At 44.5% G+C, this 12,685-nt stretch overlaps 1 long non-coding RNA gene across 1 annotated transcript; it reads left to right on the top strand.

The window, feature by feature from the left end:
* The first annotated feature begins 488 nt into the window (after window positions 1-488).
* On the top strand, window positions 489-11,194 carry LOC140843344 (uncharacterized). The gene is made up of 4 exons (XR_012120985.1): window positions 489-776; window positions 2,711-2,735; window positions 3,957-4,010; window positions 6,337-11,194. It is a non-coding gene; the product is annotated as an uncharacterized lncRNA (long non-coding RNA).
* Window positions 11,195-12,685: the final 1,491 nt, after the last annotated feature.

Genomic DNA, 12,685 nt, shown 5'->3' with positions numbered 1-12,685 from the left:
AAATCAGATATGAAAGTTCCCATCCTTTCTGTCACACAATTCCCACAATTATACTTCCTTTGTGGGGTTCATATGTCACATGTAATAAACCAATATTGAGAGTCATTAAAGTCCACGATTTATATTAAGGTTCACTCTGTGTTGTATGGTAGCAGGGGTTTTGCCAAGTGCATAGTTATGTATCCACCACTAGTGTCATACAGAATAGCTACACTGCTTTAAAAATCCTGTTTCAACTACTCATCCTCTTCCTGTGCTCTATAAAATCCTAGCAACCACTGATCTTTTTCATCATCTCTACAGTTTTTCTTTCACCAGAATGTAAAATAGTTGGAATCATGAAGTATGTACCTTTTTCAGACTGACTTTCTCACATCTCTACTTAACATTCGTCCATGTCTTTTGTGTGTGTGTGTGTGTGTGTGGCTTGGTAGCTCACCTATTTTTATTACAGAATAGTAGTCATTGTATGGATGTATCAAAGTTTCTTTATCCAGTCACCTGTTGAAGGACAGCTTGGTTGCTTCTAGTTTTGGTGGTTACAAATAAAAGTTGTTATAAGCTTACTTCCCATTGTCCACCAAAGAAGGTGACCCAGCGGCCGTTCACTGCCATACACTCTCTCCCCATGTCTGTATCACTAATGATTCCCGAGTAATTCCTGAGCAGCACCGCCAACTGGCTGACATTTTCTCTGGGCCCTAGATCTCTCTGAGAGCCAGGACAAGGAGCTTCCTGTGGACGGAGCAGAGGAAGAGTCTCCACTTGATTCTGAGGTAAGTTTGCAGGTCTTTGCCTGAGATAGAAATGTTGCTTTCTTGGTTCCCTTCTTTTTGAGTTTGGTTCAGATACAAAAACATGACAGTGTACATTCTAGATGTTAGATACTGTGTTTTTGGTGTGGTGGAAGGGGAGGTTGTAAACTGTATGGTAGGGGCCCTTTTACTCAAAAAGCATTTTTTTGTCCATGGATTAAGAGTTCTGCAATTGCTGCCTTAATGGACTTGACATATACATCCTCCAGGAAAAGCTCATGCCTTTTTCCATGGGTGTGCTCTATGCTTCTTTTGGGGGTCTTTGACTTACTACTGTTTCTCATTTGGATTGCCGTAGTCGCCAAAGAACCAATGACACAGTACACACATAATGTGATACCACCGTGTTTTCTGTCATTGCAGGTGGCCTCTAGAAGGGGTGGAAACAGTTAAGTATTCTGAGAGTACTCACTTGCTAAGACAGGTGGTGTGCCCTTGCTATCTCCAATATGGAGAACTATGCCGATTCCATTTTCCTGGTAGGAATAAGGATCAGGAGTGTGGTGGTGTGGAAATGGATTGCCCAGGTGAAAAACCATGCCCTTGTTTCTTCAGCACTTGGAGGCAACAGTGTTCCTTTTATGCGGTGTGGGGTTGTGTGCACAAGGCTGGGGGGTGGGGTGTTTTATATGACTCTACATAGTATGATTGTGAATGAGTGGGTGTGTGGGTGAGAGAGAAAGAGAGACAGACAGCGGGATGGGGATTGTCTGTTTCCCCAGGGGATGTGTCCCACCTACACTTAAATTGCCAGCATCAACTTTCTCAAAAAAAAAAAAGTCCCCCCACACTGCACATTTTACAGCCATATTGTCAAGTATGGCCCAATAGCAGTGGTTCAGTCATGCTTGATAACCACCTGCCTCTGTACATTCTAGCCCTGTGTCCATATCAAGCATCCCTCCCTGAGTTATTCTTGAGCAGCACCACCAATGGACTGACAGCTACTCTGTGTCTTTTGAGATATCCCTGTGGAAGTAACCAAGGTGCTTCCTATGCACCAGGCAGAGGAGACCGTGCCTGTTGCCAAGGAAAATTTCCTTGTGTCTGAGGTAGAAATGTTGCTTTCTTGGTGTCTTTCCTTTTGTTAAAAAGCAAAATTCATCCAAGTAAATTTGAAGATCTAATTGACTTCATTAAGCAATTCATGAATTGGGCAGCATCCCTTGTAGCAAGTACATAGATGCTCCCAAGGGCTACGGAAAGGGAGAGGATTTTACAAGCAGGACAAGAAAGTCATAGAGAGAAAAAAAGAGACTACTTCAGATGAGGACACCTTCATGTGGGGTCAAAAGGGTCCTACTGGATGGATTCCTTTGGGGAATGGAGAGGACACATGTGACATTACCATATCGGTGCTGACCAGAAAATTCCTGACTTGACTACATTTTGCAGGGAGGTTGAAACTGCCATCAAGTTCGGTATAAAACTCTGGTTTGGTGACCTGAACTGGCAGAAGTTACACCATGTTTGGCCTGTGTCTTTTTAACACTTTTCAATCAAATTCAGTAGAAAATCTCACAGTGTACATTACAGATGATACATCCAATTTCCTTGGTGGGGAGAGTGTTGGGTGGATGTCTCTTGCCAACTGACACCTGATTCAAGAGGACATTTGCCATGGGTCACACCAAACCTGCTTAGAAATGGTGTGGTTAGGGATCCTTTTCCTCAGCAGCAATTTCTCCTCCTTGGAATTAGAATTTTGTCATTGCCAATCTCAATGGACTTGAGAGACAGCCTCCAGGAAAAACAGCTTTCCACCTGCTGTGGGGGCTTTTGACTCAGCCTTGGTGTCCTATCTGGTTTCCTAAAGTCACCTAGAGAACAAAAGAGCTGTGCAAACTCTGTGTGGGGTGAAATGATTCTCATGGTTTTCTTTTCTGTAATTGCAGATGGCTTCAGGAACAAGGGAAAGTGGTACGTATTCTGAAGTCACTCGCTTGCTGGGGAAAACCCTTGCTGTCTTTAGTTAGTGGAGCCATCTGACTCTGGGATCCCATTGGAATGAGGATTAGAGGTGAAGAAAACAAAAAATAGGATTTTTCCAGGCAGAGAACTATGGTCATGTTTCTAGAAGCAGTGGTATAGTCTCCAGGTAGTGGGTTTGGGTGCATGGAAATGAGGTGTGTCTGTATGTCAGTCGATAAGGTGGGATTCTGAGTGTGTACGTGTGTGTGCTTCTGTTTCCCTAGATTTATAGCCCCCTGAGCAACACAGTTACCAGTATGAACTTTCCCAATAACAAAAAAGTCCCATCACCTTGCTTCATGATGTTTGTCAAAATATATAAAACTGTAAGATTTCAATATGTGTAGTTCATTATATGCCAGATATACCTCAAGTAATCTGAAAAAACAAACAAAAAATCCCATCCCCACCCAGGAAAGTGTTGGCAGGACTTTCAAAAGAAAACAAATTGTGTTTTGGAATCGCCATGACTCGGTCAATAACAACTTCATTTAATAATAAATCTCACCACTGTGTAGGCTGTTTAATTCTCCTCAAGGCAGTTTGAGTGATGGCAGTTAAAGACAAGCAGCCATAGTGGTATTTAATTGGCCTGTGGGAAATGGTGAAATAGGGTCTTGGTTTCCTCTGAAGGCCTTTGCCTGGAAATAAGTCAAGAGGAGTGCTTTAAGTCAGTAGAAATGTAAAACAAGGTAACTTATGGTTTTCGTTTCCTTTTGAATAATGACTCCTGTGTGAAGTACATTGTAGTTTAGTAGAATTTCATTGTCCCGTAAGTGTTCACCACATGGAGAGAACATCTCCATCGTCCCAGAATGCTCACTGAGTATTTCCTGTGAACCTGCCTCAGCGCTGTCCATTGAACTCATCCAATCTAAAGCATGCCCATTACAGCTCGACCTTTGGGATGATAGGTGTGCAGGTGAAAGCGAGGATACAGTAGAAACGGGCCAAGTGGCAAGTTGAAGGGGGATCCTCGCTCTCATTTAAAGCTTTGCATCTGTGATCAATGTCTTGTTGAAGGGCTCTGTTCCCACGGAGCCCAGGGAAGGTCTGAGGACCCAGGGAGAAAGCAGGGCGATACTGTGAGCCGGTGTGGTCTCACAGGAGGAGGAAGAGTGGGAGCCCCTCTCTCTAACAATCTTTCTGTTTGCGTTTGTGTCTTTAAAGATTGCATTCTGGAGTGCATCCACAGGTACAGCAGTGACGACGAGGACTCCTCAGGTAGGGAACTACCTTGGGCCGGAGCCAACGGAGGGAAGTTACACCTGCTGCTCTGGAGAGTGGGGGTGGGAAGCATGACATCCAAAAGGCAAAGGAAACACGTGTGGAGGATCATTTTGTTCTCATATTTTAATGACACAATAGGAAGGGCTACGATGTCTCTGGATCTTGAGAGTGCTGTATGTGCAATCAGCTTTTCTTGCTTTCCTAATTAAAGATAATTTTTCCTAGACCAAGTCTTGTTGGCTTTGCCTCTGCAGAGCACCAAAGCTTTTTGGTCCTGGGGTGGCATCTGCTGGGAACTGAGCAGGAGGCTATTGGGTTGGATGTTCCTCTGTGATGGAGGCAATCTGGGGGGACACAGCTCTGTCACTTGCACTTGAGCCTGGAGACAAGTTCTCCTGTGGGTGCCAGGAGGGTGGGAAACGGAACCTTCCCCTGTACTTTCAGGGCCCAGTGGGCACCTTCCTGTCCTGTCCTCATGTTCCTCATCAAAAGAGTGCTCCCAGGGCTGGTGGCAGAAACATTTCCTCTCAGCCTCCTGCATGTGCTCCCAGATCCTCATGGAGAAGTCAGGTAGAAGCACATCCTGGGCGTGTTTCTCCTCTCCTGCCCCAAATTCCACCCTACACCTGCTTCCCTGGGAGAGATGCACTTGCCCTGGGGGCCCCCAGGGCAGCAGGGATGCTAAAGGGCTTTGGGAAGGGGCTGCCAGGTGGCACCCACACCTGCTCTCACAGCCCCACTGACCTGGCTTCAGGTGACCAGGCCCAGGACAGAGCCTGGGGCAGCAGGGCAGGGGGGCCACTGCTCCTCTTAGATCTCACCACTCTGGCCACACAGTGCCACCTTGCCTCCAGACCCCAGCCATACCCTTCATCCTGTGACCTTCCCTCAGACCTCCAGAGGCTCCTCCCTCCAGGTCTTTCCAGGGCCCAGGGCAAACCCCAGTGGGTACCCTGTGTTTATGCCACCATGTTGGCTGTAGGACTCCTGTTGCTTCACTTACAGACTAGGGGTATTTGGACAAGTTCCTTTACCTCTAATCTTGTGTTCATTTTCAAAAAATGTATGGGGTTGTGAGGTTTAAATGTCCTTCAAGAATCTAAGGTCATTCCAGACACAGGGGTCTCCCCACAGGGCCCAGCACACCTTGGCAGGTGTTCCCCATATAGGATGAATTGGAGAAGGTGGGGTGCATCGCTGGACTCCTTCCAGTAGAACAATATGAGCTGTGGAGGCTGACAAGGAGGAAGGAAATGAGTGCTACTCAGGAGAGATGGGAAAGGAAGGCAGCAGGGAAGAGAAGGAGGATTGAAGGCAATGACAGGTCCAGAAATTCAGGGACACAGGGACAGGGTGACAAAGGCCTTCCTTCATGGTCATTTATCGAATCTGAGGTCTGGGACTGGCCTGGAGATCAGGGACCTACTCTTCTTGGCAGTGGCAAAGCAACTGCAGCCTGGCAGGGGAACTGCAGAGTTGGGGAAGGAACTGAGTCTGGGGTGGGGCCACACAATCTCAAGAACAGTGGGGCCCAGGTTCTCTCCTTAGCCTTGACACTTCCTTTTCCTTCCCTAAGCCACAGCATCCTAGATCTTGCCTTTGCACACATAGGAGGTCATTTGGGGGATGTGGAAGACTACAATGCATAGATCCACAATCTGCACATAATTTTTCTTTTCTTATGTGATGGTCATCCTGAAGGACTAAATGCCTATAAAATCTCTCCAGCCCTGATCACGTATTTGCTTAGCATTCACCTGGTTTCTGACCACCAGTCTACAGTGAGACACTAAACATTCTAATGATCCATAGCCATCACATGTAAAAATAGGTCCCTTGACCTGCAGCAGTCAACCCAAGAACCAACCCACTATCAATAGTTTTCAGCCCAGGAGGTTGGCCTACTCCACGTACGTCAGGCTTGTAAGAAGTCTGACCACAGTATTTAGTACCCAGCTAAGGACTTTAAATAACCCTTGTAACAATTGGCCCCAAATGACCATATTTATAACTGAGAGCTTCCCTATTGGTCCCCATTCCCAACTTAGGACCAACAAGAGTAAGCCAAATATATACCCCTGACAACAACAGATGATGCCCTGCACCTAGACAGCTCACTACAGCTTCCCACTGCGAATGGCCTCTAATCAGAGCAGAGCTGAGGCCTTCCTGCTCCCTGTGAGGACGGCTTCCCACTCCTCTGCCTGATTTTGCATCTCTGCCAGAACCCAAGTGATGGCAGTTGACTTCCTTTCTCCAACAAGCTCTGAATAAATATCCTTTGCTTATTCTCACTTGGTTGGCCTTTGTTTACCAACAGTTCATCGTGGAGACCTCCCAAGACCCAGTGTGAGCTGCTCGTTGCCGCAAACCCCAGCCCTCAGGCGAGTGTGTCCCCACCAAGGCCCCCTGTGTGTTGCAGCCTGCAGCTTGTTGAGGCTGGGATGATGTGGTAAGTCAGCACTGGGGGTCCCAACTGTGTTCTATGTGTGAGAGTTTTCAGGCTATTTGTTCTCAGTTTAGGGCCTGGGTTTTGTTCTTGGTCCCCAGGTGTTTGACCTCCTTGGTGGGATCCGGACATTCCTTTTGGCTGTCTTTGGTGTTATAGCTTTGTGTTGTGCTGGGCAAAGGTGTTGTGTCATGAGGAGAATCAGAGGGTAGAACAAGGAATGGGCCTTATGAGTCTTGTTTGAGCTGATCTCTAGGACCAGTGAGTTTGACTGACATCTACCTGGATGAACTTTGCTGAAGGCCACCAATCAAGCCTTCAGTCCAGGTCTCCTTCCATCTAGATGCTGTATCCTGAGAGAGAATTCTCTCTGGTTTTCCACTGGCTGAGGACACTGTAGTGTCTGTGTTCAGAGAGGCAGCCAACTTCATTTTGGGGCCCCAAAACACAAGGTGCATAAATGTTACATTTCTACCAACCATCACCAGCTCTTTTGGGGTCATCTAAACCTAAATCCTCTCCTCTAGCAGGAAAAATCCCTACTTCTCCTGTGTACACACTGCAGTCCTAATTCTTGTGCCCTTTGTAAATGGCACACTTCACCAAGGATGATTTGGGTCTTCAGTGCCAACTCCTGAGAACACTTGATTTCATCAAAATTTTTATTTGAGAGATTCCTTGGAAAAGTAGAGAAATAAGGATTGATAATACTGAGGTCTCCAAAAGAAATTGTTTTTCTTTTTTTCCATTGGTATATTCTTTTAATTAAAAAATGTTTGACTTGATTCTTCTATTGTTCAAAAAAGAGTCTGAATCAAAAATTGTTTCTATAACAGATTGGCCACAGCAAATGAACAATTTGACAAACTTAAGCATGGATAAACTAGACTCATTTCCCCATTGAACCCTTCTCTCTTGTCCTTCAGTTGTTCCCTCTATGCACTTCTCCTTATTATCTTTATCCTTCTGATGTTCCTCCTTCCATACTTCTTCCCTCTTCTTCCCTTTGTCCAAGTCCCTTACCTTTCCCAACAATTCTCCTAAAACATCAAATGCCAGCTACCTCCAAGGATCCATCCCTCCCATCACCAGCCATGCAGGCAAATGTAGAACTTAAACCTTGAAACTGAGCTTAATTAAGGGTTAAAAATAATTAAAGGTTTCTTTCATTTTAGGAGACTTCAACACACCACTCACTCCAAAGGACAGATCAACCAGACAGAAAATAAGTAAGGAGACAGAGGCACTGAACAACACATTAAAACAGAAGGACCTAAGAGACATCTACAGAACACTGTACCCAAAAGCAACAGGATACACATTTTTCTCAAGTGCAAATGGAACATTTCCCAGAATAGATCACATACCAGGCCATAAAAAGAGCTTCAACAAATTCAAAAAGATTCAAATTGTACCAACCAACTTCTCAGATCACAAAGGTATGAAACTAGAAATAAACTGTACAAAGAAAACAAAAAGGCTCACAAACACATGGAGGCTTAACAACATGCTCCTAAATTATCAATGGATCAATGACCAAATTAAAACAGAGATCAAGCAATATCTGGAGACAAATGAAAACAACAGCTCAATGCCCCAACTTCTGCAGGATGCAGCGAGGGCAGTTCTAAGAGGAAAGCATATAACAATTCAGGCCTATTTAAAGAAGGAAGAACAATTCCAAATGAACAGTCTAAATTCACAATTATTGAAACTGGAAAAAAGAAGAACAAATGAGGCCCAAAGAGAGTAGAAGGAGGTACATAATAAAGATCAGAGAATAAATAAAATTGAAAACAATAAAACAATAGAAAGAATTAATGACACCAAGAGCTTGTTCTTTAAGAAAATAAACAGAATAGATAAACCTCTAGGCAGACTTATCAAGAAAAAAAGAATCACTGAATTCAAGAGTAAGATAAATATCATTCTCATCACTACCCTTTAGCAGTGCAGGGAAATCTCAAGCAATACAATCCCATAAGAAAAAAGGATTGGATAGGGAAAAACAAACCTCTCATGATTTTCAAAGTGTCCATCAATAGAGGAATGGAGAAAGAAGAAAAAAAAGGCAGAGAAAAAAAGAGAATCTACACACATGAGAATCAGAAATGAGAAAGGAAAAATCACTATGGACACCACTGAAATACAAGGAATTATTAGAGAACACTGTGAAAAATTATATACTAACAAACTGGATAACCTAGAAGAAATGGACAACTTTCTAAGAAAACACAACCTTCCAAGACTGACCCAGGAAGAAACAGAAAATCTGAACAGACCAATTACCACCAATGAAATTGAACTGGTAATCATAAAACTACCCAAGAACAAGATACCAGGACCTGATGGCTTCACCACTGAATTTTACCAGACATTTAGAGAAGACAGCATACCCATTCTTGTTAAAGTTTTCCAAAAAATAAAGAGGAGGGAATACTTACGAACTCATTCTATGAAGCCAGCATCACTCTACTATCAAAACCAGGAAAAAACACCACAAAAAAAGAAAACTACAGACCAATATCCCTGATGAACATAGATGCAAAAATACTCAACAAAATATTAGCAAACCATATTCAAAAATACATCAGAGGATCATACATCATGATCAACTGGGATTCATCCCAGGGATGCAAGGATGGTACAACATTCTAAAATCCATCACCATCATCCACCACATCAACAAAAAGAAGGACAAAAATCACATGACCATCTCCATAGATGCTGAAAAAGCATTTTGACAAAATTCAACATCCATTCATTATAAAAACTCTCTCAACAAAATGGGTATAGAATACAAGTACCTCAACATAATAAAGGCCATATATTACAAACCCACAGCCAACATCATACTTAACAGTGAAAAGCTGAAAGTTTTTCCTCTAAGACTGGGAACAAGACAAGGATATCCACTCTATCTGGGTTTCACAAGAGAAACAATGTGGTTACTACATTCACTCAGATTATTGAGTTTCCCCCTATACTCCATTGCAGTCACTGTCCATCACTGTAGTAAGATGCCACAGAGTCACTACTTGTCTTCCCTGTGCTACTTCCCCATGATCCCCCCCACACCATGTGTACTAATCATAATACCCCTCAATCCCTTCTCCCTCCCTCACTCCCCACCATCCCATCACCACCCCTCCCCTTTGGTAACCACTAGTCCCTTCTTGGAGTGTGTGACTCTGCTGCTGTGTTCCTTCAGTTTTGCTTTGATGTTATACTCCACAAATGAGGGAAATCATTTGGTACTTGTCTTTCTCTGCCTGGCTTATTTCACTGAGCGTAATACCCTCCAGCTCCATGCATGTTGTTGCAAATGGTAGGATTTGTTTTATGGTTGAATAGTATTCCATTGTGTATATGTACCACATCTTCATTCCTATCCATGGCAATCAGACAACACAAAGAAATAAAGGGCATCCGGATTGGTAAAGAAGTTGTTAAACTGTCACTATTTGCAGATGACAAGATGTTGTATGTAAAAAGCCCTAAAGAATCCACTCAAAACTACTACATCTAATATCTGAATTCAGCAAAGTTGCAGGATACAAAATTTATACACAGAAATCTGTTGCATTCCTATACACTAACGATGAACTAGCAGAAAGAGAAATCAGGGAAAAAATTCCATTTACAATTGCATCGAAAAGAATAAGATACCTAGGAATAAGCCTAACGAAGGAAGTGAAAGACCTATGCCCTGAAAACTACAAGACACTCATGAGAGAAAGTAGAAGACACCAATAAATGGAAATACAACCCGTGCTCATGGATAGGAATAATTAATAGTGTCAAAATGGCCATCCTGCCTAAAGCAATCTACAGATTCAATGCAATCCCTATCAAAATACCAACAGCATTTTTCAACAAACTAGAACAAATAGTTGTAAAATTCATATGTAACCGCAAAAGACCCTGAGTAGCCAAAGCAATCCTGAAAAGGAAGAATAAAGCCGGGAGATTACATGCCCCAACGTCAAGATCTACTACAAATGCTGGTGAGGATGTGGAGAAAAGGGAACCCTTCTACACTGCTGGTAGGAATATAAACTAGTTCAACCACTGTGGAAAGCAATGTGGAGGTTCCTAAAAATTTTTTAAATAGAAATAACATTTGACCTAGGAATTCCACTCCTAGGAATTTACCCAAGAATACAAGTTCTCAGATTCAAAAAGGCATATGCACCCCTGTGTTTAGTGTAGCACTTACCTTGAGAAGAGTACATATCAATAATATCTTAATAAAAAAATTGTAATAAAAAAAATAAATGCAAGTTGTTGTGCCAGCAGTCATTACAGCAGTGGGAATTTGGTACCTGCTGGGTAACTGAATGAATTCATGAGTCATCTACACTGAGGCATTGAGGTGATAGCTGAAATCAAAAAGAAATGAGCCATCCAGGGGGGAGAAGGCAGAGAACAGCTACGGACTGAAATCTGGAGGAGACAACCATGTGCCCTAATGCATACTTGGATGGTGCTCAACGTGGAAGTGACTGTTCTCATAACCTGCAGCTGAAGCAAATGTTTCTTCCAGGACTCAGAGTTTGGTTCTCTTTAAAACTGTTTCTCCCACTTTATTTCAAAGCCTTGTCTTCCCTTTCAAAACATTTGCAAAATGGCAAACCCTACTGCTAAAGAGTCCATTGTTGTAGGCTCCCTATGTGTTGCAAACATAAGTGCTTTTGTCTGCTAAAGAGTAAGATGTTTCTGATATGGACAGTTCTGGTTAATACCTGTTGAAACTGCTGAGCTGAATTGTCAAAGCTGGGAAATGAACTCTTAAATGTACTTAAAAGACAAGAGGCTGTGTATCCTTGAACATAATCCAATCAAAGACACTGCAAAGGAAAACAAAAGAGCCAGTATTAAATTCATGATGAGGTGAAAGATCCTTCTTTTGTTTGTATAAAAAACTAACCAGGGGGGGCGGGAGCCAAGATGGCGGCGTGAGTAGAGCAGTGGAAATCTCCTCCCAAAAACACATAGAGCTATGAAAATATAACAAAGAAAAATCTTCCTAAAATAGAGACCACAGGACACAGGACAACATCCAGACCACATCCACACCTGCAAGAACCCAGCACCTTGTGAAGGGGGTAAGATACAAGCCCCAGCCCGGCGGGACCCGAGCGCCCCTCCCCCCGGCTCCCGGCGGGTGGAGAGAAACCGGAGCAGTTTTTTTTTTTTGGCGAGCGCTTTTTGGAAGCCTTAGAGGGACGGGCCCCCGTTGCTGGGGAGGCAGGGTGGCGGGACCGGTGAGGAGGTGCCTGGGAACGGCGCCGGAGGACAAAGAATATCCCGCGTTTCTCCCTGCGAGACCTGGGGGCGGGTGCCTGAGACCGGTGCCTGAGGACGGAGGAGGTCGCGCGTTTTTCCCCTTTTTTTTTTTTCTCTTTTTGGCAAGCGCTTTTTGGAAGCCTTGAAGGGACGGGGACCCCAGTGCTAGGGAGGCACGGTGGCGGGACTGGTGAGCGGGTGGCTGGGACCGGCGCCTGAGGACAAAGAATATCCCCCGTTTTTCCCTGCGGGACCGGTGGGCGGGTGCCTGAGACCGGCACTTGAGGACAGAGGAAATCGCGCGTTTTTCCCCTTTTTTTTTTCTCTTTTCTGCGAGTGCTTTTTGGAAGCCTAAAAGGGACAGGGACCCCGGTGCTAGGGAGGCAGGGCGGCGGGACTGGTGAGCGGGTGCCTGGGACCGGCACCTGAGGACAAAGAATATCCCGCATTTTTCCCTGTGGGACCGGTGGGTGGGTGCCTGAGACCAGCACCTGAGGACGGAAGAAATCGCGCGTTTTTCCCCTTTTTTTTTCTCTCTTTTTGCCAAGTGCTTTTTGGAAGCCTTGAAGGGACAGGGACCCCGGTGCTAGGGAGGCAGGGCGGCGGGACTGGTGAGCGGGTGCGTGGGACCAGTGCCTGAGGACCAAGAATATTGAGCGTTCCTTCCCTGCGGGACCGGTGGGTGGGTGCTTTTTGGAAGCCTTGAAAGGACAGGGACCCTGGTGCTAGGGAGACAGGGCAGCAGGACCAGTGCGCGGGTGCCTGGGACCGGCACCTGAGGAAAAAAAAAAAAAATCGCGTGTTTTTTCTTTTTTTTTTCCTTTCTGTTCCCTCTCTCATTGTTGCTGTTGTTGTTTTGGTTTGGAGAGTGCTTTTTGGAAATCTTAAAGGGGCAGGACAGGTCACTTAGACCAGAAGCAGGGAATCTGGG

The sequence above is a fragment of the Manis javanica genome, chromosome 1, assembly GCF_040802235.1.
Source record: "Manis javanica isolate MJ-LG chromosome 1, MJ_LKY, whole genome shotgun sequence".
Taxonomy (NCBI): domain Eukaryota; kingdom Metazoa; phylum Chordata; class Mammalia; order Pholidota; family Manidae; genus Manis; species Manis javanica.
The sequence above is the reverse complement of the archived record's forward strand: the minus strand, read 5'-3'. Positions and strand labels throughout refer to the sequence as shown.